The sequence below is a fragment of the Leptonychotes weddellii genome, chromosome 4 (genome assembly GCF_054177405.1).
Source record: "Leptonychotes weddellii isolate Sample4059 chromosome 4, ASM5417740v2, whole genome shotgun sequence".
Taxonomy (NCBI): domain Eukaryota; kingdom Metazoa; phylum Chordata; class Mammalia; order Carnivora; family Phocidae; genus Leptonychotes; species Leptonychotes weddellii.
This window is the reverse complement of record NC_138372.1, coordinates 121,546,086-121,569,501: the sequence shown is the minus strand read 5'-3', so window position 1 is coordinate 121,569,501 and position 23,416 is coordinate 121,546,086. Positions and strand designations below refer to the sequence as shown.

Genomic DNA, 23,416 nt, shown 5'->3' with positions numbered 1-23,416 from the left:
ACCCATTATTCTGCTTAGAGGGATTGGGAAAGAACTTTATGACTTATGTTGGAACTGATAATTCATCTGTGACTGAAGAATAATTTGGGTATCACCTCAGGACATGGAAGAAAAGATATCCTGTGGAGTAGAAATAGCACATTTAAATAACTGTGTGTTATTATATGCAAACAATGAATCATGGAACACTACACCAAAAACTAATGATGTACTGTATGGTGACTAACATAATAAATTTTTAAAAAATAAATGTACGGAAACATGAATGCTCCTATGCATCAGGATCTGAATGTAGACTAATATAAAGAGAGTACACGTTTTAAAAAAAAGAAAGAACACCAGAATATGAGACTGAGGGAAGCAATAAGGGCTGGATTCTTTTTAAGTGAGAAAAATGATTATTTGTAACTGAGCCATTTTGTTTTAGTTTTGTTTTTCATTTTCTTCATGTAAACTTTGAAAATAAGTCTTCTAATGAGTTCAGATTTGTATGTTATTGCAAGAAGTTTGTTTTGTTTTGTTTTTTAATATAGGAATTCACTGAGGGAGTTAAAATAGGGAGTAACAGTGTGACTGATATATGTAACTTAAGACCACTTTGATAGCCATTGGATGATAGATTAGCTAAAAGCAAAACTAAGATGGAACACCAATTAGAAGGACATTACAATAGTTCTGGGGGGGAAAGCAGTGAGATCCTAAACTAAATTGACGAAACAGTGACAGTCAGCAGAAGTATTTGGGGAAAAATTTAGCGTATAAAATGGTAATTGTTCAAATGAGGTACATGGGGTGGAGTTTGCAGGATGAGATGGTTAAAGGAGAGGGCAAGCTTAAAAATTATCCCTGAGTTTCTGGATTTGATAACCAAATGGAATTTTGGTGCTGATGATCATGTGAGAAAATATAGAAGGAGGGAGGGCCAATGAGCTGTCAGGTTTGGGAAGGGCTAATGAAGACCTCTGCATAAGATATAGGGAGTAAATGTACTTGTAGGGCATTGTTTGGATTAATTTGAGTCAATCTTTTCTAATCCATTCACATAGACCAAACAAATTGAGCTTTATTAGCTCTTGACGAATATGATGGTGCAGCTTCACAACTTTTCAGGTACATTCCTGAAAGACACTGGTAAAGGAAAATCTTCTCAGTGAACAGAACTGGAATAGTTCACCTGGTTGTTCATTTTCTTGGAAAGGAAAATGTTTAGCGGTATGAATCTATATAATTTAATGGGCTGAGGCCAGCAGGACTTGGAAGGAACATAATTGGAGAAAGTAACAAGGAGGTCTAGGGAAGAGGCATGTGGATGGACCTCTATGAATGGGCAAAATGGGCGAAGATATTTGTGCCCCTTGTGAATACTCACCAAAGGATGACCTTAGCAGAGAAAGATTTTAATAATCAAGCATATAGGATGGACCACTGCATGGATACCAGTTACCTTTTTCTCCAGCCATTCCTATCAGTGCCCAGCGGCCCCATAAACAAAGTGGCTATGGTGGCAGGAATGGAGAATATGCATGGGTTCACCAACATGGGCTTCCATTTACCAGGATCAGCCTGGCTACCTCCAGTACTGAGTGCCCAATCTGCCTGCAGCAGAGGCCAATGCTGTATCCCCAGCATGGAACCATTCCCCAAGATGATCAATGATTTACCTGATAGCAGGTTGATTACAATGGACTGCTTCCATCATGGAAGGTGCTTTACTCTTACTGAAATAGACACTTACCCTGGGCATAGATTTGCCTTCTCTGCATGCAGTACCAAACTGTCATCTGTGGGCTTATAGAATGTCTTATCCACTATCATGGCATTCCACACAGCATTGCTTTCGGTCAAACAACTCACTGCGCTATAGTTAAATGTGGCAATGGGCTCATGTTCATTGAATTCACTAGCCCTGATGTGTTCCCCTTCATCTTAAGCAGTTGGCCTGACGGAATGATGGAATGGTGTTATGAAGATTTGGATACAATGCCAGCTTGATAGCAGTATCTTGCAAGGCTGGGGTAACATTCTCCAGGAGGGTGTGTATGCTCTGAACTAGTGACCAATATATGGTGCTGTCTCTCCCATACCCAGAGTCATGAGTCCAGAAATTAAGGGATAGAAATGAGAGTAACTCCACTTTTATCTACCATCAAAATTTTTGCTTCCTTGTCCCCTCAACTATAAGCTCTGATGGTCTAGAAATCTTAGTTCCAAAGAGAAATATTTCAATCAGGAGACATAATAACATATAGTGAATGTTGGGACTGTTAACCATCTACTTTGGGCTCCTCGTGATTCTCCCTCAACAGGCAAGGAAGGGGTTACCCTATTGACTGGGGTTATTGATCCTGATCATCAAGGGAGAAATTGAATTGCTACCTGGAGCTAAGGAAGGGGACGTCTTGAATACAGGAGATCCCTTAGGGTATCTTTATCTACTTCCATGTCCTGTGATTAAATGAAAAAACTACAATGCATTTCAGGTAGGTCTGCTAATGGCCTCAAACTTTAGACATGAAAGTTTAGGTCACTCCACCAGACAAATAGCCATGACCAACTGAGATGCTTGCTGAGGGCAAAGGAACTATGGAATGGATAGTGGGAAAAAGGAGTTATAAATACTAACTATAATCATCAGACCAGTTGCAGAAAGAAGGACTGTAACAGTTATAAGTATTCCTTATTTTATTTAATTAGTTTGCATATATATTAACCAAACATTTTTGTTTCTTCTTTCTCTTATTAACTCACCATCCAACATGAGATGCGTTACTATTAGTTAACTTTATACAACAGTAAGTTACAGGATATCAAGGGATAAGAGTGAATATCACCCAAGGACTTTGTATCCTCTGAGAAAAAAAAAGGTTAAATATCTTTTCATTATTAAGTAAAATAGTTGTATCTTGTTAGGTGGAAGTATGACTTTTTATTGGCTTTATTTGGATTTTAAGTACAGGTTAAGGAGATGCATATAGATGTGGTGATTTTTGTTGTTGTTGTTGTTTGTTTTTTACTTTTTTTGAGGGGGGGAGGGGCAAAGAGAGGAAGAGAGAGAGAATCTTAAGCAGCCTCCATGCCCAGTGTGGAGCCCGATTCAGGGCTCAATCTCACAACCCTGAGATCATTAGTTGAGCCAAAATAAAAAGTTGGATGCTTAACCAACTGAAACACCCTGGTGCCCCAATGTGGTGGTGTTTTTGATGTGTCAACTTGACTAGGCTTCAGGCCTCAAGTATTCAAATATAATTCTAGCTATTGGTGTGGAGGTATTTTGTAGATGTAAGTAAAGTCTATAATGAACTGACTTTAAGTAAGGGAGATTATTCTAGATAATCTGGCTGGACCTGATCCAATCCGTTGAAAGGCTTTAAAAGCAGGGCTGAGGTTTTCCTGAGAGAAGAAATTCTGCCTGGGGACAACAGCTTCAGCATATACCCAAGAATCCTAGTCTGCTCCTCTTAGTGGCTAGCCCAGTAGGCATGGGTATTGCCTAGACTTGCCCCATAAGCTAACTTACTGCAATAACTTTCTCTGTATGTATCTTCTAATGGTTCTGCTTCTCTGGTTGAATCCTAACTGTTGGAGACAGGAAGCACATGTCTGCTATTATTACAACTTAGACTACATATCATAGGCATGAGCAAACTGTGAGACTAGACTGAATCTGAAATGATAACAATAAAAAACTCCAACAAAACTGAAATATATTCTTTATGCACAGTTTTACCAAATTTGTCTTCTTTTCTGAGAACCCTTCTCCAAAAACTTCAGCTGTGGGAAATTAAGCAAATCCCTGCAAAGATCTAGCATGTTGCCTTATAAATTATTGAATCTATCAATTATTGAATTTGTTTTCTATAAACTCATTTCTAAGTTAACTTAGCTTGCCTAGCATGAAGCCAAGCTCAGGTTCATTTTTTATCTGGCAAATTTCAGGAAGCATTTTATTTGGTCAGTGATGGAGGGCAACCAAGTCCACTACTTGGCTTTATCAGGATTTCGTTAAATCTCCTCTGAGGTTCCTGAGACTTTCACATTTAGAAATAAATAATATTGGGGCACCTGGGTGGCTCAATTGGTTGAGTGTCCAACTCTTGGTTCAGTTCAGGTCATGATCGCAGGGTCGTGAGATGGAGCCCATTGACAGGCTCCAAGCTCAGCTCAGAGTCCGCTTAAGATCCTTTCTCTCTTCTTTTTGCCCCTCCTCCCCACTCGTGCTCATGTTCTCTCTCTCCCTCTAAAATAAACAAATAAATCTCTCTAAAAAAAAGAAAAGAAAGAAAGAATATTTTTGGTCATGCTGAAATAGTTTTCATTATTTGTGTTTTTTTTTTTTAATGATTTTATGATTTTAAATGATTTTACATTATGGTGGTTTGGCTGTTGACCTTATTTATGTTGACTATAATATAACTTTCTGTATTTTCTTTAAAATAGTAATAATGATGCCAACACATGTTGAGGGTTTACAATATTTAGTTGCTGTGCTAAATTCACTATAGTGATTTAATCCTCATAAAAGTCCTTTGAGGTAGATATTGTCATTATTCCCAATTTATAGATGAAAAGTATAGGCACAGGGAAGGGAAGTAACTGGCAATAGGTCACATAGCTAAAGGCTCAGCTCTGTATAACTAGAACTCATACACTTAACCACTGTGAGTTACTGCAATTAATTTAAAAGCAAAAGGAAATTAAGTTTTTAATTTTTTTATTTCGTAATTGGTTAATGTCCTAATGACTGATTTTTAAGATGAATAAATTAAATGTGAGTATTACTCCCTCCAAAAGTAAACAAAACTAGCTAATTTTTGTTTGGTATGCCCCAGATTTTTTTCCTGAAAATTGATAATGCATAAGAAAGTATTCTCATTCCTGATTCATAACATGACACTGAGTTTATTCTGTTTTCAAATTTCTAAAGACAATAAAATTATTTTCTTGACTTAACAATATTTTAATAGTAGAAGACAGGTGTTCTAACTAATGATTGGCTTGTTCCTCTTTCTTTCCTTCCCATCTTTCCTTTCTTCTTTGCTTCTATTATTTCAGCATTTGTGGGTGTTTCCCTTACCCAACTTTAGAAATGCACATAGTTTTCTTGAACAAGATTAGTTATGCAGTCATTGTAAGCCTGAGTGAAACTGACAAGCAGATAAGAGGAGCAGCATGGGTCATTGTTCCCATCTTCCTGACCATGATGCCTCTCCAAGGAGCTCTTGCTCCCCATTTTCCTTTTAAGAAAGAAGTGAGATTCTTCACAGGTGTAAATGCCTTTGCTACATTTGACTTATGGGAGAGATTTATGTTGCAGCACCATGGCTCAGGATCTCTCAAAGATGTGTCTTCCCTCTCCCCGTCTTTATCTCCTCCTTTTGTTTCACCTCTGTACCTCTGTTTGTAAGATAATACATCTTCCTCACTCTGACTCCCTTCTTGTCTGTCATCTATTCTTCTCTCCCACTCAAGAGAGGAAATTTGGGAAGGAAGACTAGAAAAGGAACACAGAGTGATAGAGGAGCAAGACTTGAAATGCTGAATTTCTGTAGGGAGATCATGAATCCAGCAGAAATAGTCCAGTATTGTTCTTCCTCAGCCCAAGGATGCAAACCTGTTCTTCATAATGACTCTGTTGGGAGAAAAATAAACAGGTAAGAGCAGAGAGAAGGGCTCAGTCATGTTTGATATTGTACAACATGGAAGAGGATCAGTACAATTTGCTTTCTCAGTTTGGACTATAAGCCAAAATAGCAATTGTAGACTGCACTGCCCTAAATTGAGAGATACCAGTTGGTATCCAGTGCAGTCTGATTCTGACCCTGAGTGATTCATGACATTGGGGTACTTAGTTGCCACGCTCCTCCTCTATAATAAGTCTAACTCTTTAAAGTGACATTGAAAAGCAATTGCATAGCTATATTGACTGACTAAATGTTCTCCTTTAATAGGGTAGACAAAAGGGATTTAAATAGATGACAGCTGAAGCACCCTCCAGTTAGAGATAGTTGTATAATAAATGCACCCTTGTTAACTATCACAAAATGTAAAGCCTGAGGTGACCAAGTGAAATTCAAAGCCATGTGCCCTCACACACAGACGGGGATAAGGAATGATATCCCCAACACACCGTGAAATTTAGGACAGTGATTAAGAACATGTTTTTAGGAGTCAGACCACCTGGTTTCAAATTCAGATTTTAAAACACCCCAGCGGGGTGACTGCAACCACTCAGAGAATTTCTTTCCTCTTCTGTACCTCAGTAATAGTACTTCCCTTATAAATGTGCAAAAATTGAATGAGGTGATATATGTGAGATATTGAGTATACTACCCAGCACATAAAAACAACTCAATAGAGGTTAACTTAATTAAGGGAAGAGAGATTTAGAGTTGCTTTCAACACTGAGAGAGATGGTTTCTTGTTTTTTTAATGAATTGAGGTGAGTTTGTAAGAGACTCTAAGATAGACATGGTATTTTGTAGTTATCCTGAGGCTCCTACTTGGCATTCCACCTGCTTATTTACTTCTCTGTGTCATCTTCTCCAATTTGTATTACCTGGGACAAGGATTCAGTTTATTCTCTCTTGTATTCTCATCACTGCCACCACGTGCAGCATATAATATAGTGTTAGTGGAAAGAAAGAAGGTGACTAGACATAGTGTTATTTTGGTTTTAGCTACTCATTTTATGCCCAAAATATAATATATGATCTTCCAACAGAAGATCATGACATTTTTACTTATTTTGTTTCTTTTTTAAGTTTATTTTCTAACTTTTTATTTTAAAATAATTTCAGATCTGCAAGAAGTTGCAGATAGTACAGGGAGTCCCATGCATCCTTCCATCCTCACCGAGTTTTCCCTCAATAGTTGTCACACAACATCAAACCCAGGAAACTGACCTAGTACAATCTGTATGTAACTATATGCTATTTTTTCACTTGTGAAAGTTTGTATAACCACTATAATCAAAATGTATAACTATTTCATCACCACAAAGAGCTCCCTCATTTTACCATTTCATGGTCACTCCTATTTCCTTATTTTTCCTTCCTTAGTCCCTAGAAACCTCTAGTTTGTTCTCCACCTTTATAATTTTATCATTTTGAGAGTGCTATATAAATATAATCATATAGTATGTGATTTTTTTTAAGGTTGGATTTTTTTTTCATTTACCATAATGCCCTTGAGATCTAAGTTGCTGCATATATTAATAGTTTGTTCCTTTTTAGTATTGCATAATATTCCTTGGTATGGATGTACCATAGTTACCATGGCTTATTTAACCATTTTTTAAATTTAACTTCAATTAGCTAAGGTATAGTACATCATTAGTTTTTTTTTTTTAAAGGGAGAGGGAGAGTCTTTTTTTTTTTTTAAGATTTTTATTTAAGAGAGAGAGAGAGTGAGAGAGAGCATGAAAGGAGAGAGGGTCAGAGGGAGAAGCAGACTCCCTGCTGAGCAGGGAGACTGATGCGGGACTCGATCCCGAGACTCCAGGACCACGACCCAAGCCGAAGGCAGTCACTCTACAACTGAGCCACCCAGGCACCCAGTACATCATTAGTTTTTGATATAATGTTCAATGATTCATTAATTCAGTATAACACCCATTGCTCATCATATCACGTGCTCATTGAAGGATATCTAGATTGTTTCCAGTTTTTTACCTGTTACAAATAAAGGAACTATGAACATTTGGGTATGAGTTTTTTTATGTGGGTATGTTTTAATTTCTTTGGGATAAATATCCAGGAGTGGATTATGGGGTCATTTGATAAGTATATGTATGGTTTTACAAGAAACGACTAAACTATTTTCCCAAGTGGCTGCACCATTTTACATTCCCATAAGCAGTACATGAGAGATTCGGTTTCTTCACATCCTTGCCAGCTATTTCCTCACAGTCTTATCAGCATTGACATTTTACCAGTATGAGTAAATTTAGAAAACTTATTTCTGTTTACATCCTTATGCCCTCCACCATTTAAAAGTGTCTTAAATATTTCTTATATATATATTGCAAACCACATCAGATGATATTATAATTTACTTCAACTGACAAGTACAATTAAGAAAACTCTAGGTTAGATGGAGGAGGAATAGGGCGACCCTAAGCCTGACTCCTCACTGGATCATACCTAGATAAAGATGGATCATTCTGAACACCCACAAAATTGATCAGAAGTCTCAGAGACCAAAGTTGCACATCTTTAAGCCAGAAAAACCACCCGTGGAGGGTAGGAACTAAAGAGAATTTCTCGGGGCGCCTGGGTGGCTCAGTTGGTTAAGCGACTGCCTTCGGCTCAGGTCATGATCCTGGAGTCCCAGGATCGAGTCCCGCATCGGGCTCCCTGCTCGGCGGGGGGTCTGCTTCTCCCTCTGACCCTCCTCCCTCTCATGCTCTCTCTCTATCATTCTCTCTCAATGAATAAATAAAAATCTTTAAAAAAAAAATAAAATAAAATAAAGAGAATTTCTCCATGGGAGAAAAGAGCAGTGGGCGCTCCCCAGGGGAGGGAACCCTGACTGAAGAGGGAGTAGTGAGAGAAGAGAGAGAGAAAATCGTGGAGAGAGAGAGAGAAGAATGAAAACTCGCAGAAGACTGCACAAGAAAACTATTGCTCAAAATCATTGAGGGAAGTGGGGAGGGCAGGAGAGAGTTACATTACCGCCAGTTTTCTGTGGGCAGTGTAGCAAATTCTGAGGTATCAGAGGTTGGCACCACAGTCAGGTTCTTGCCTAGGGAACTGAGTGGTGCCCCAGTGGGGGTGCAGAACCTAGCCCCAGCAGTGGGCAGCCTGAGGATCCCCAAGGTCACATGCGGAGAAGCTGTTCTCCTGCTTGGAGTGCACTGGGGAAAGGCCACACGGCCCCTCGGTAGGCAAAGGACCCTGTGGGTGCCATTGAAAGGTCCCGCCCACGAGCGTAGGAACAAAGGCTGGCTGAGGGCTGCAAACCCGGCTTTGAGGGAAGCCACTCACATTTGTGCCACTGTCTTCTGTGACAACCCAGCACTGGCCACAGCTTGAGAGTTTGAATGCGTTTAGAAGACGTGTTACAGCCTCCTTGCAGACAAAGGACCCTGAGGGCACCATCCAACAGTCCCGCCCACCAGTCTAGGAACAGGGATGTTCCTAAGGGCTGCACACCGCGGTGGCAATGGCTCTGGGCTGCAATTTCCCGTCAACTCTGAACCGCAGTTCTCTGAACTGCCACTGCCTTCTGCCACAAGCCAGCACCAGCCACCATGCAGGGAAACTCCCTCCCCCAGAGGATCGGTGCGGGTCTGCTCCTCAGCGATCCCTGAAGTATGGGGTTTTGAAACACTGCTCTGTCTGAGATAAAACACAGGAATGATGCGCCATTTGGCAGGTGGACAGCTATAACATAGGGTGAAGATGGGTAGCTGACAGAAACCAGGGACACGGGAGGGGTCATTTTTTACTCGTTTGTGAGGGCTCACTAAAGAGGGGGGTGGCATGTATTTCCCACTCCAGAGATGAAAGAACAGGGCAACGCCATTTTCTCCCCATACACAACAGCTTGATCCACCTCCATGAGCTAAACAGTGCTGAGTGGAGAACAGAGCCTCTACACCAAGCCCTGCCCCACTGCCTCCCTGCAGGTGCATCTCCACTAGGGCAATTCCACCTGAGAAACATAACAGCAGGTCCTTCCCAGAGAAGACCAGCACAAACCCCTCACCCACAACAAGTCAGCTTATTATAGAGTGCTGTAAAGCTTTGACTTTAGGAGAAACGGGATCTAGCCTCCTCTGGAGTTCTTTTTTTGTTTGTTACTTGTTTCTTTTTGTTTTTGTTTTTGTCTTTTTTGTTGTTGTTGTCGTTGCTTTCTTGTTGCTTTGTTTTGTTGGATACAGAAAGAGCCTTTTTAAAAAGATTTTATTTATTTATTCATAAGAGGCAGAGGGAAAAGCAGGCTCCCTACTGAGCAGGGAGCCCAATGCGGGACTCGATCCCAGGATACTGGGATCATGACCTGAGCCGAAGGCAGATGTTTAACCATCTGAGCTACCCAGGCGCCCAGAAAGAGCATTTTTAAATTTCTTATTGTACTTTTTTTTTTAATTTTTAATTTTGTCTCTCTCTTCTTTTTCTTTTCTTTCTTTCTACTTCTTTTATAATAACCTTCTCATAACAAACAGACCAAAGCACACCTAGGATCTAACTTCCAATATGTATTTTATTTTATCTTATATTATTTTTTCATTTTTATTTTTTTCTTATTATTTCTTTTTTTATTTTTTCTTTCTTTGTATTTTTTTTCTCCAAAATAACAAGACAGAGGGATTCACTCCAAAAGAAAGAATAGGCAGAAATGATGGCCAGAGATTAAATCAATGCAGATATAAGTAAAATGTCTGAACTAGAATTTAAAACAATTATAAGACTATTAGCTGGGCTTGAAAAAAGCATAGAAGACATTAGAGAATCCCTTACTGAAGAGATAAAAGAACTAAAGTCTGGTCAGGCCAAAATTAAAAATGCTACAACTGAGATAAGGTCCCCAAGTAAATGTCATAAAAATGAGGATGAATGAAGCAGAAGAGTGAATCAGTGCTGTAGAAGATAAAGTGATGGAAAATAAGGAAACTGAAAATAAGAGGGGAAAAAAACCTATTAGATCACAAAGGTAGACTGAGGGAACTCAGCAATTCCATAAAGCAAAATAATATCCATATTATAGGAGTCCCAGAAGATTAGAAGCAGGAGAAAAGGGCAGAAGGTTTATTTGAACAAATTATAGTTTAAAACTTCCCTTATCTGGGGAGGGAAACTGGCACTCAAATCCAGGAGGCACAGAGAAACCCCCTCAAAATCAACCAAAATAGATCAACACCTCAACATATTATAGTGAAGCTTTCAAGTTACAAAAATAAAGAGAAAATCCTGAAAGCATGCAGGACAAGAGGTCCTTAACCTACAAGGATAGACACATAAGTCTGGCAGCCGATCTATGACAGAGACCTGGTAGGCCAGAAAGGACTGGCATGACATATTCAATGTGCAAATGGGAAAAGTATGCAGCCAAGAATACTTTATCCAGCAAGTCTGTCATTCAGAACAGAAAGAGAGATAAAGAGTTTCCAGGACGAATAAAACCTGAAGGAATTTGGAAACACTAGACCAGCCTTGCAAAAAATATTAAAGGGGATCCTTTGAGCAGAGAGATAGCGCAAAAGTAACAAAGACCAGAAAGGAACAGAGATAATCTACAGGAACAGTGACTTTACAGGTAATACAATGGCACTAAATTCATATCTTTCAATAATACTCTGAATGTAAATGGACTAAATACTCCAATAAAAAGACATAGGGTATCAGAATGGATAAAAAAAAAAAAAGACCCATCAATATGCTACTTACAAGAGACTCATTTTAGACCCAACAACACCTCCAGATTGAAAGTGAGGGAGTGGAGAAAGATTTATCATGCTAATAGACATCAAAAGAAAGCTAGAGTAGCCATCCTTACATCAGACAAACTAGATTTTATACCAAAGACTGTAATAAGAGATGAAGAAGGACACTATATCATAATAAAGAGGACTATCCAACAAAAAGATCTAACAATTGTAAATTGCACCTAACTTGGGACCAGCTAATTATATAAAACAATTCATAACAAAATTAAAGAAACTCATTGATAATAAAACAATAATAATAGGCTACTTTAACTCCCCACTCAGAGCAATGGTCAGATGATCTAAACAGAAGATAAACAAGGAAACAAGGGCTTTGAATGACACACAGGACCACATGGACTTAACAGATATATTCAGAGCATTTCAACCTAAAGCAGCAGAGTACACATTCTTCTTGAGTGCACATGGAACATTCTGCAGAATAAATCACATACTGGGTCACAAATCAGGTCTCAACCAGTACAAAAAGATTGAGGTCTTACCATGCTTATTTCCAAGCACAATACTATAAAACTTGAAGTCAACCACAGCTTTGGAAGGACCAAAAATACATAGAGGTTAAAGAACATCCTATTAAAGAATGAAAGGGTCAACCAGGAAATTAAAGAAGAATTGAAAAATACATAGAAGCAAATGAAAATGAAAACATGACAGTTCAAAACCTTTGGGATGCAGCAAAGGCAGTCCTAAGAGGGAAGTATATAGCAATAAAGGCCTTCCTCAAGAAACAAGAAAAGTCTCAAATACACAACGTAACCTTACACCTAAAGGAACTGGGAAAAGAACACCAAATAAAGCCTACATCCATCAGAAGAGAAATAATAAAGATTAGAGCAGAAATCAATGATATAGAAATCCAAAAAAAAAAAAAAAAAAAACACAAAACAATAGAACACATCAATTAAACTAGGAGCTGGTTCTTTGAAAAAATTAATAAGATTGATAAACACCTAGCCAAATTTATCAAAAAGAAAAGAGAAAGGACCCAAATAAATAAAATCATGAATGAAAGAAGAGAGATCACAACCAGCACTGAAGAAATACAATTATAAGAGAATATTATGAGCAATTATATGCCAACAAATTGGGCAATCTGGAAGAAATGGATACATTCCTAGAAACATATGAACTACCAAAACTGAAGCAGGAAGAAATAGAAAACCTGAACAGATCCATAACCAGCAAAGAAATTGAATCAGTAATCAAAAATCTCCCAACAAACAAGAGTACAGAACAGATGGCTTCCAGGGGAATTCTACCAAACTTATAAAGAAGAATTAATACCTATTCTTCTGAAACTGTTCCAAAAAATAGAAATGGAAGGAAAACTTCCAAACTCTTTCTATAAGACCAACATTACCTTGATCCCAAAACCAGACAAAGACCCCACCAAAAAGGAGATTTACAGACCAATATCCCTGATGAACATGGATGCAAAAATTCTCACCAAGATACTAGCTAATAGGATCAAACTGTACATCAAAAGAAGTATTCACCACAACCAAGTGGGTTTTATTCCTGGGGTGTAAGGGTGATTCAATATCCACAAATCAATCAATGTGATGCCCCACATTAACAAAAGAAAGGATAAGAATAATATGATCTTCTCAATTGATGTAATAAAAGCATTTGACAAAATTCAGCATCCTTTCTTGATAAAAACCTTCCACCATGTAGGAAGAGAGGTAACATACCTCAACATCATAAAGGTCATATATGAAAATCCCATAGAGAATATCATTTTCAGTGGGGGAAAAACTGAGAGCTTTTCCCCTAAGGTCAGGAAAACGACAGGGATGTCCATTCTCACCACTGTTGTTCAACATAGTACTGGAAGTCCTAGCCTCAGCAATCGGACAACAAAAAGAAGTAAAAGGCATCCAAGTCAGCAAGAAAGAAGTCAAACTTTCACTCCTTGCAAATGACGTGATACTCCATGTAAAAAACCCAAAGCCTCCACCAAAAAATTGCTAGAACTCATACAGGAATTCAGCAAAGTGGCAGGATATAAAATCAATGCACAAAAGTCAGTTGCATTTATATACACTAACAATGAAGCAGCAGAAAGAGAAATCAAGGAATCAATCCCATTTACAATGGCACCAAAAACCTAAGATACCTAGGAATAAACCTACCCAAAGAGGTAAAATATCTGTACTCCAAAAACGATAGGGCACTCATAAAAGAAACCGAGGAAGACACAAAGAAATGCAAAAACGTTCCATGCTCATGGATTGGAAGAACAAGTGTTGTTAAAATGTCTATGCTACATAGAGCAATCTACACATTCAGTGCAATCCTTATCTGAATACCATCAAGTTTTTTCACAGAGCTGGAACAAACAAACCTAAAATTTATATGGAACCAGAAAAGACCCCAAATAGCCAAAGGACTGTTGAAAAAGAAAACCAAAGCAGGAGGCATCACAATTCTGGACTTCAAGCTGTATTAAAAAGCTGGGATCATCAAGACAGTATGGTACTGGCAAAAAACAGACACATGAATGTGTCCATGGATAAATGGAACAGAATAGAGAACCCAGAAATGGACCCTCAATTCTATGGTCAACTCATCTTCAACAAAGCAGGAAAGAATATCCAATGTTAAAAAGAAGTCTCTTCAACAAATGGTGTTGGGAAAATTGGACAGCCACATGCAAAAGAATGAAACTAGACCACTCAAGATAAACTCAAAATGGATGAAAGACCTAAATGTGAGACATGAATCCATCAAAATCCTAGAGGACTGCAGCAACTTCTTTGCGAGACACATCTCCAAAGGCAAGGGAAACAAAAGCAAAAATGAACTATTGGGACCTCATCAGGATAAAAAGCTTTTGCACAGTAAAGGAAACAATCAATAAAACTAAAAGATAACCTATGGAATGGCAGAATGGAAGAAGATGTTCACAAATGACATATCAGAAAAAGAGCTATTATCCAAAATCTATAAAGAACTTATCAAACTCAACACCCAAAAAACAAAGTATCCAGTCAAGAAATGGGCAGAAGATAGGAACAGACATTTCTCCAAAGAAGACATACAAATGGCTAACGGACATATGAAAAAATGCTCAACATCACTCAGCAGCAGGGAAATACAAATCAAAACCACAACAAGATACCACCTCATACCAGTCAGAATAGCTAAAATTAACAAGTCAGGAAACAAGAGATATTGGTGAAGATGCAGAGAAAGGGGAACCCTCTTACACTGTTGGTGGGAATGCAAGCTGGTGCATCACTCTGGAAAACAGTATGGAGGTTCCTCAAAAAGTTAAAAATAGAACTATCCTATGAACCAGCAATTGTACTTCTAGGTATTTATCCAACAGATACAAAAACAGTGATTCAAAGGGGCACATGCACCCCAATATTTATAACAGCAATGTCTACAATAGCCAAACTATGGGAAGAGCCCAGATATCCATCAACAGATGAATGGATAAAAAAAGATGTGTTATACATATACAATGGAATATTACTCGGCCATAAAAAAAGAATGAAATCTTGCCATTTGCAATGACGTGGAAGGCACTAGAGAGTATTATGCTAAGTGAAATAAGTCAGTCAGAGAAAGACAAATACCATATGATTTCACTCACATGTGGAATTTAAGAAACAAAATGGATGAACATAAGGGAAGGGAAGAAAAAATAAGGTAAGATAAAAACAGAGAAAGAGGCAAACTGTAACAGACTCTTAACTATGGGAAACAAACCTGATAGCAGGGTGGCTGGAGGGGAGGTCGGTGAGGGGGATGGGGTAATGGGGTGATGGGCATTAAGGAGGACACTTGATATAATGAGAACTGTGTGTTACATCACCCACTGCTACCACCATGGAGGTAGGAGAAGTAGGGTGTCTTGCTACTCCTCCCTATGTTACCTTCACTGTTGTTGTATCATGTGACTGCATAATCATTGGACGTTGGTGAAACCCTGACTAGTTTCAAGGTTTCCTCTGACGTTAACCCAGCAAGTAAAGAGAACGATGTCTCATTACTACCATGTGGGAATGGAAGTCCAGGATCTCTACTGACAATGGAATCAGGGGAACTCATTACTGCCAGGTAGGAATGAAAATCCAGCTTCCTACTTGGTATTTTTTGGCACCAACCTGGCAAGGGGAGTGTCTTGTTCTACAGGGTAAGGGCAGAAGTCTAGGCTCCCCACTCAGTCTTTGCTGGTATAAGTTGAAGTAGGGCCACAAATTTTTGTGTGGTCTTTGGTTGGAACAATGCAATTATGGTTTAAAAAAATGTTTTTTGCCTTTTCTCTTCCCTTAGTCCTTAGTGTTGATGGGTTGCTGGCCTCTCCAGCACTCAGTTCCGGATATATACAGCAAAAAGGAAACTCAGGAAACTCCCCAACATGCCATTCCTCAGGTTCTGAAATTTCTAGCTGGTCTGCCTTTTTTTCTCCACTTTTAATAATTTTCTGCTTATTTTATATATAATTTCTAGGATTTTTAGCTGATGATAATAAGAGGTATAGGGGGAAATATGTCTATTATGTATTTCTGCCATAGTATTTAGTATCATTTTTTAAAGTACTTTTTGTCAACTGTGTCATGGCAAAAAGGAATAGTAGAGTTTGGAAGAGGAAGATGGAGAGAATAATAAAAAACCACTTTGGCCTAGATAGTCTACAGCAACACAGAAATTAACCAGCTTGGATCCCTGGTTACAAAGTCTCCTGTAAGGCCAGGAAATTTTCTTCTTGTCCAGCAACACAAATTTCCTCAGCTGCCCAAGGGCTAAACAGAATGGATAGGGCGGGGGAGGGTAAGAGAGGAAGGAAATAGATTGGAAAGGCAACTGTTGGGCAAGAAAGCCAAGCCTGCTATGTCACACGATATGGATTATATCATGAGCTGTATGAGGGAAGATTATATGCCAAGGGCCTGAAATGAAGGCCTCAGCCTCTCATTCCTTCCATCAACCCACAGAGAGGGGTGTAGGACCCACTGCTGGAGACATGGTATGTCCTTGAGTAGAAGAACCCCATCCTCATTGTTATTCTTCTTTCTTACAAGGTAAATGGTGGATGACCAAAGAATTAAGCTCCAAGTAGTCTAGGATTCATCACCAGAGGAGTTGGCTTGAAAACCATCTGCCCAGCAGTAGAAGAACTTGAGAAGTAGTCTTTTCTCCAATTCTGTGGTAAGTTCAGTTCAGATGCAGCCTTTCCAGCCAGGAGAAGGAAACTTTCCCAGCCCCCACCGGCTCCTGGTTAGCACATTGTCCAGTCAACTCAGAGTGAAATGTAGACATCACTTCCAGATGCATCTGCTCATTGGATCATATGCACTCCACTGTATATTTCATAGCTAGTTCTTCTCCTTCCTAGACACAAAATCCTTTTGATTTCAAATTACTAGTCATAAAAGATGAACTCAGTCAGTATGTACAAATAATTACAGAGGTCTAATAAATTTTCTTTAAGCTGATCACACAGTGAAAAACAATGTAGTTTCTTTAACAATCAGCAGTCTCAGAACCTCATGATAGAGTAAGGAGTGAAATCCAGGCTTGAACTGCAATGTGACTCCCTTCTATTGCAATGCCAGACATCCTAAGCTGTCTTTACTGTAAAAAATGATGATATCATTTTTTTTGTGAGTTTCAAGAAAATGCCATCATCTTTCCTTTCCTTTCAATCATTATAGCAAACCAGATAGATCAACACGCTTACTTTTCAAATGTTTTACCTTCATCATATGATTATCTTCATTGTTCATTGCTACTGCCGCAACATCAAATTCTTGCTAAAATTTACATCTTTTAACCATGACAAAACAAGTAGCTAAACTAGTATTTTAATCCTGTGTAAACAAAGTAATTAACAAACAAAAAGAACTTTCACTTTTCAGCTGATTTTCCTGAGGCTTTGCTGACAGAATCAAAGGAAGAGATAAATGAAATTAGAAAGCAAGAAGCTGTCAGCACTGACTTCAGTGTAAATCACTACTGACTAAAATCAACATACACAATACTTATTTACCAAGAAATACTTATCATGTGTCATATTTTATTAGAAGGACTTAAAGAAGGCTCAACACATGATTGCTGATTAATGGGTGGTATGCAGGGATTAAAAGAATCCCAGGGTAAAGAAGTGAGTTAGTGAAATAGTCACATCTAAGAAAATAACAAAGGAATATTCTATTCAACACCAAATCTCTCCTTTTTCTCCAGCATAGATGTGCAGGCAATGTATAGAGAAATTGGCAATGAACATGCAATATTTAGAAACATAAATGCAGCCCCGCTGAGAAATATCCTGGTCCAATTACTTGGGCTTCTTTCGGGATAAAATTAAGTTGCCAGGCAACGGACAAAGATCTAATTTCTCAGAAATAGGAGTGTATGTGAGGCGTTGTGTGTGAGGGAGGCAGACAGAATACACAAAGCACCCTGGTTCTAAATGACTGGATACGATAGATAGACTTGTGGTGCTGATGAATATCATAATGGGAAGGTGTTAATAAAATTGATTTTTCAAAAATATGGATTCTTACAAAGCAAACAAACCCTCCTCCCCACCCCCCCTTTTTTCCCCAAAAGGCAGCAATGCAGAGATGAGAAAAGCAACCCGTGTTAGCTGCAGAGGTCCGAGGCTGGGTCTTGACTTCTCTGGGTGTGCCACGGCATATCATTAGGAGGCTAGATCTGAGAAAGGCGTATTTCTTGATGCTACTGCTGAGCAGATAATATATGATGTGGCTAGAACTTCAAAGACTCGCAGCCTTTGCAGCAGCATTTATTCACTATAGGATGGAAAAGCTAACAGCCAGTAAAGGAGGCCTCAGCCTCCCATTGGAAAGGCAGCAATGCAAAGATGAGCGATGAGCATCATTCGTGTTTTTTTGTGAAAAATCAAAATATTTGCTTGTAAAGGTCAGTAAGGGATAAAGTAGATTGTTTTCTAAATCTCTAGCAAGATATTCAACAAAGGTCTAAACTTTCACCTCACTCATTCACACACACACACACACACACACACGTGATTGTCACCTGCTGCAATCTATGCAAATATCTGTTCCAGATCTATTCTAATTGGATACAAAAGGAATAAATGTAATGGGACATGGTTAACCTCCCAAAGGCTATTAGTCTGCTCAGCTGTGACAGCTAGTAGGAAATTTAAGTAGCTCCAATAAATCATCCAAAGACAGGGAGCAACTGCTAATAGAAAGAGAATCTCAGAAAAAAATAAATATCTGATAGAAAACATTCTGGCTTTATAGATACCAATCTGTAATTTCTTTAAACCTTACCCTAACTTCTATCTCTCTCTGGTATCCTCCATCTAGAAGTGTTTTTCTATAGAATCAAGCTTGAATTGGTGCTCCCTAAATCTGAGTTTTTACTCTGTAGGGTTTCCATAATGTTTTATTGGCTCAACATTGACCTTATGGTAAATCCTATTGGTAAGATCCAATGCTTAGTATCACATTCTCACATGGCTTATTGTATGCATATTTATGCACACACATGCTTCACATACACAGGCTGAAAATTCAAAATGAGACCAACACTGGGGAACCTGGGTGGCTCAGTTGGTTAAATATCCAATTTGATTTTGGCTCAGGTCATGATCTCAGGGTTGTGAGATCGAGCCCCACTTTGGGCTCCACGCTGAGCATGGAGCCTGCTCAAGATTCTCTCTCTCTCATGGGACGCCTGGGTGGCTCAGTCGCTTAAGTGTCTGTCTTCAGCTCAGGTCATGATCCCAGGATCCTGGGATGGAGCCCCACGTCAGGGTCCTGGGATGGAACCCCACATCAGGCTCTTTGCTCAACAGGGAGTCTGCTTCTCCCTCTGTCCCTCCCCCTGCTCATGTGCACGCTCTCTCTATCAAATAAATAAAATCTTTAAAAAAAAAATGCTCTCTCTCCCTCTCCCTCTGCCCCCCCCCCCCCCGCTAAAAAAATGAGACCAACACTATAGCATGGACTCTTGGTATTCACAGATTTAGTACCCTAGGTTTTCATTATTCACAAAACAAAGCTTCAAAGGACAATGAAATCTCACGATTTTTAATTTAGCTGAAGGAAGAAATTTCTGAGGCTGTTTTGCCAGAGTGTTATATAGGTCATGGGTCAGCTCAGTTAATTGTCAAATATCTTATTCATATTATGCATATTTTAGATGAGAAATGCTAAGTTATGTTGATGTTAAATGACTTATTCTGGGGCTACAAATGGTAAATAGATGTTCTGCATCCAATGTAGTTCTGAACCAGGCCTAGCAAATAATTGAAATTATGAATGTTTTTACATAATCACGTCAAAGGTAGTTCCTATACCTTTTTTTTTTAAAGAATTTGCCAGACTTAATCTTGCACATCAGGAAACAAAGTTTTTGCAAGTTGAGGGTTGAATTGCTTAAAGCATAGTAAAGGGACACTTTTATGTCTTTGATAAATTTTGAAATCTATATGACTTGAAGCTATTGACAACTTTTACAGTTAAATATTTTTACTGAACATTGCAAGTTATTTGTTTTCCAAATAGAACCCACATTTCAAAACATTTCTTTAACTGGCTTCTTTTCTCTCTCTAGAATTCCATAGTGACATGCTGGCAGGCTTGTTTAGAGCTTCAGAAGGATGTTTTTGACCACTTGCTGCCTGTGGGTCTCTGCAAACCCCCAACCCATGGACAATAGCAAATTGGAGGGACAATATGCCAGTGGGTGAAAGAGGCCCTGGGCTAGCCACTGGGAAGAAAAGGACTGGAGCATGCACACACTAAGAGGTTGGAGCAGACCTTTCCCAGTGGTCAGCAGAGGGGCAACATTCATATCCCTTGCCCCAGGACAGAAACAGTGCCATTTTCCTTCCCTATAAAGACACCAGCAGCCTGACCCACAATACTAAGGGGAAAGACATCTAAAGGTAAGCAATAACAAGAAATAGAATTTCTATAAGGTACTCATTCACTTAATGCAGGAAAATCATGTTAAAAAAAAACAAAAACTGGTAGCTTCCGCTGAAATAGAATTAATAGAAGAGATGAATAAAATCTTCAGACAAAAAAGTAATAGGAGTCCTCAGGAGATAGAATAAAGCTCCAAAAAGACTTTCTACAACAAATGAATATGGTTTCTGTTTTTTAAAAAGTTAAATTTTTAAAATAAAGAAAAAAGAAAGATGCAGGCTAATTAGCCATTTAGGGTTCTCAAGGATTAAGAGAGAGGCGTTACCAAAAATAAATAAATAAATAAATTCCATCGAGCTGGAATTTATGAATGAGAGGACATGAGCCATACAGAACAAATCCAGAAGATCTAATGTAATAGGGGTGCCCAAAAGGATAGTGGAGTATAGATAGGAAATGAATTATTAGACAAAACTTTTTAAAAAAGAAATCTACCTTTGGGGCATCTGAGTGGCTTAGTCGGTTAAGCCTCCAATTCTTGGTTTCAGCTCAGGTTGTGATCTCAGGGTCCTGGGATGGAGCCCCGCATCTGGCTCTGCACTCAGCTTGGAGTCTGCTTAAGGTTCTGTCTCTCCCTCTCCCTCTACCCCTATCCCCTACCCTTAACCCCTCTCATCCTCTCTCTCTCTCTCCCTCTCTAAAATAAATAATCTTTAAAAAATTAAAAATAAAAAAAAGAATCTACTCTGTAAGTATTCAGATCGAGTTTACCATGCCATAGGCAGTATTAATGAACACACACACACGCACTCACATCTAGCCAGATCATGACAACACGTCTGAATTGCAAGGAGAAAGAAAAACCTTACACTTTTCAGAGAGAAAATTACAAAAGAAAGAAGACATCCTTCTCAAATCATCTTTCAGTAAGAGTTAGGTCTCAACTGATGGTGGCAGAAAGATCAGGATTTTGTAAAGTGCCTTTAAAAAGAATTATCAAGATGTACAGCAAACCATCATGCTGTACCCCTTAAGCTTATACAGTTATGTATGTCAATTATTTCTTAATAAGACTGAGAAAAAAAGAATTATTGAAAAAGACATAATTTAAGAGACAAGTCTCACAATAACATGAGACTAAAAATTCTGAATTGTTTTAACTAAAGATTTGAAACAAAGATGGAAGACAGCGGGAAACAAAATGTTTTCTAAAGGTTTCATGTCTATGTGTGACATGTAGAAGAGTCAGCAAGTAAAACATCTTAAGAAGAGAGTATAGTTATTATTTATAACTCCTAAAATATTAGAAAGATATATATGTAATTTCGATTGTTAAAGACTAGAAGATAATCAGATTGGAATCAAACTGTACAATAAATAAGGATAAAAGGGAACAAAGAGAAACTTGCCCAAGACAAAGAAAAGAAAAAGAAAGAAAGAAAAAAGTCATGAAAAAAATATACAATTAAGTAAAATTTAGGAAATAAAACCAATGTTATGTGACCAAAGTAAATGTGAAGAAACATTGAAAAATAAGTGCACTTTTAATCTAAGAAAATGGAAGGAAAACAAAGTAATAAGGAATTAATCATAATAAATACTGTAAGTAATGAGAAATAATTAAAATAGAAAACAAAATATTAAAAGAATAATAAAAGCAAAATCTAGTTCTTTGGAGACTAAATAGATAAACAACCTGAATAAGGAAATTAAAAATCTTATGAAAGCAATATTAAGGAATGTAACTGTAGGTAAGGCAGCAATTAAAAGAATTACAATATAACACATGACGTCATAGCAACCTATTGAAGTAGCTACGGCAGCGCTGCCTAATACTAATGCACGGATGAAAAATTCCCTCCTTGCTCTCTCCCACATGGTAGCCACGAGTTATACGTGGCTGTGGAGCACTTAAAATGTGGCTTATAAGATCAGGCAACTAAATTTTTTTCAGTTTTATCCAATTTAAATAGTCACATACGGTTAGTAGCTGCTGTACGGGGTATGGGGAAGGACAGAGAAAATGAGGATACCCCCCAAATTTGACATAAGAAGGAGAAAATCTGAGTAGTCCAAAATCATACAAAAGATTGATCAAATAGCTACAAGTCTGGACTTAAAAGCTGGCTTCTACTTGATGTTTAAAGATCAGGTGATTACTATGTTATTTAAAATATTATAGGTGATTTAAAAATGAATAGAAATTTCTCTAATTCATTTTATAAAGTTGGGAAAATCTTGAGACCGCAACTTGATGAAAATAATGCAAAAACCAAAACTGTAGGCCAATTTCACTAATGAATACTAGTGCATGACTCTAAATATCAGCTAATCAAATCCACTAGCCTATTAAAAGATTCATAACTGAGTTTTCTACTAAAATTATTGGTGCGGTTCAAGAGTAGAAATTCTTTTTATTTTGTTTTATTTTATTATGTTATGTTAGACACCATACACTACATCATTAGTTTTTGATGTAGTGTTCCATGATTCGTTGTTTACGTATAACACCCAGCTCCTTTTGCTCCTTGCAATACGTGCCCTCCTTAATACCCATCACCAGGCTAACCCATCCCTCCACCCCCCTCCCCTCTAAAACCCTCAGTTTGTTTCTCGGAGTCCATAGTCTCTCATGGTTCGTCTCCCCCTCCGATTTCCCCCCCTTCATTTTTCCGTTCCTACTATCTTCTTTTTTTATTAACATATGATGTATGATTTGTTTCAGAGGTACAGGTCTGTGATTCATCAGTCTTACACAATTCACAGCGCTCACCATAGCACATACCCTCCCCATTGTCCATCACCTAGCCTCCCTCCCACCCTCCTCCACTCAGGCAACCCTCAGTTTGTTTCCTGAGATTAAGAGTCTCTTAAGGTTTGTCTCCCTCTCTGGTTTAATTCAAGAGTAGAAATTCTGTCAATGTAATTCACTATACCGTTAAATTAAAGAGGGGAAAATATATGATTATAGCAATAGATGCTGAAAGCATAGGACAAAATGCAAACTCATTCCTAATAAAAACTCCTTAAAAAATAAATTACTTACACATGTTAAAGACTGCCCAAAATCAATAGCGAACAC

General features: G+C 38.3%; 1 long non-coding RNA gene across 8 annotated transcripts in view; it reads right to left on the bottom strand.

The window, feature by feature from the left end:
* Positions 1-2,664: 2,664 nt before the first annotated feature.
* Positions 2,665-23,416, bottom strand: part of LOC145720924 (uncharacterized) — a 157,405-nt gene continuing 136,653 nt past the window's right edge. For all 8 annotated transcript variants that reach the window (XR_014144259.1, XR_014144249.1, XR_014144250.1 and 5 more), the window contains one exon: positions 2,665-5,629. This is a non-coding gene — a long non-coding RNA (uncharacterized LOC145720924). The remainder of the gene's footprint in view (positions 5,630-23,416) is intronic.